At 38.3% G+C, this 1,809-nt stretch overlaps 1 non-coding gene across 1 annotated transcript; it reads left to right on the top strand.

Moving 5' to 3' along the window:
* The first annotated feature begins 229 nt into the window (after positions 1 to 229).
* LOC118020210 lies at positions 230 to 373 on the top strand. Its single transcript, XR_004681835.1, has one exon. It is a non-coding gene; the product is annotated as a U4 spliceosomal RNA (small nuclear RNA).
* The last annotated feature ends 1,436 nt before the right edge of the window (positions 374 to 1,809 follow it).

Below are 1,809 nucleotides of genomic sequence, written 5' to 3'. Positions count from 1 at the left end.
TTACCAAGCAGGAAGAAGTGGCCCCCACCCAGATTAACTCCTTAATTACAGATATTCACACCTTATCTAGACTTAACATTCTATCTTGAAATGCTGATTTAGTGCCTTGAAAAGATGGGACCCAAAGTAAGGTCTTCTATAGTCATCCTACTTCCTTTTCATGAATGGAGAACTGGTGAGAAATCTCATTACTGCCAAAAAAAAAAAAAAAAAAAAAAAGCTCTATTTTAGCTTTGCGCAGGGGCAGTATCGTGGCCTCTGAGGTTTATCCAAGGCGTGATTATTGCTAATTGAAACAAAAGTTTTAATTTATTCTTTTAAAACAAAATTCATATCACGTTTGATTTGTTTTCTTTTTAGTACCAGCAGTGGGGCTTGGTGGGCCAGAGATGACTAGGTAAGTCCACAATGCAAAGTGAGGTGGCACCCCTCTTCACCACACCCTTCTCCCCGTTCAAGCACCTACTTGTGTCTACTGAATCTTCTGAAGGTTGGAAGGGGTGCTGACTGGAGGGAAGGATGGGTGCCAGCACAAGTGGAGTTGAAAGAGATGACAGAGCCACTGAAATCAAATTCATTATCAGATTAGAAAAATCTGGTTCCATGAGATTCAGCAACAGGGCCTGAGGGTAGGAAAGGAGCAGTGGGTCAGAATACAAAGTAGTGAATGAAACCTACCTCAATGGGGAGGATACAGAAAGAGTCATCTTTAGGCCCAAGTAACTGTTTTTATTCCTCTACCAGCACCTAAGTGTCACACAGAGGAGAGAGCCTTGCCTCTCTAGGTTCACAAACTGCAAAGCTGTGCATCATTAAGAAATTTAGAGTGACTGAACCAGGCTAACAAAGTGACTGGAGACAGAGACAGAGAAATACTAAGAAGAACTTTAGAGGGACCTAACAAGAGGTGGAAATTCCACCAACATTGGAACTGAGATGACACTGAGGAACCCCCCCCCCCCTTTCCTTCCCACCTCCATGGTTCCAAACACAGAAATGCTGGATAAAAATATCACAAAAAATTATAATGAAATGCAATCAAAAAGAAAAATATTAGATGTTAAAAATAAAAGGAAACAAGAAAACAAGATAGTAAGCACATGAACTAATGTCATGACAACTGACCAATAGGGTACTGTTCTAAAATATAATCCTAATGGCCAGGAAGTTGGATATTAGTACCGAGGCAAGGACCAGAAGTGTACCCTGGAACGGATTCTTGCACAAATCTCAAAGCTAGGATGCCTCAAGGGTTGAACCCTCTGTAAAATTGAGTCTGGAAGTGGCAAGAATCTTTTCATTAGTCTGGAACTTCGGGTAAAAATGAAAATTGGGGGACAAAATTAAAATAAGGTAGAAATAAAATACTAGGAAATAATGTCAAGGAAGTTGGATGACCTTTCTAGAGAGCTTGAGAGTCAGTCAGTGTCACAGTTAAGAACATGTACTATAAAGACAGACTTCCTATGTTCAAATCCCAGCTCTACCATTTATTAGCTGTGTGATCTTGGACAAGTTACTTGCCTCAATTTTCTCATCTGTAAAATGTAGATAATAATAGTGCCTACTTCATCAATATTAACTTATTAATATTTTACCTCCAAAATGTTTAGTATATTGATTTAAAAAAATCTTTTAGAAAAAAATTGGGATTTGAAGGGAATTTTCTTAATCTGATTAAGGTTGCTTAGCATTTTCTTTAAAGTCAAGAACAGACTAAGAATGCCAAACCCACAACTATATGGCCAATTAATCTTTGACAAAGCAGGAAAGAATATTCAATGGAAAAAAGACAGTCTTTTCAACAAA

This window comes from Mirounga leonina, unplaced genomic scaffold, assembly GCF_011800145.1.
Source record: "Mirounga leonina isolate KUSES-001 unplaced genomic scaffold, KU_Mleo_1.0 Mir_109, whole genome shotgun sequence".
Classification (NCBI taxonomy): domain Eukaryota; kingdom Metazoa; phylum Chordata; class Mammalia; order Carnivora; family Phocidae; genus Mirounga; species Mirounga leonina.
Note: the sequence above shows the minus strand (reverse complement) of the source record. Positions and strands in the feature narration are given on the sequence as shown.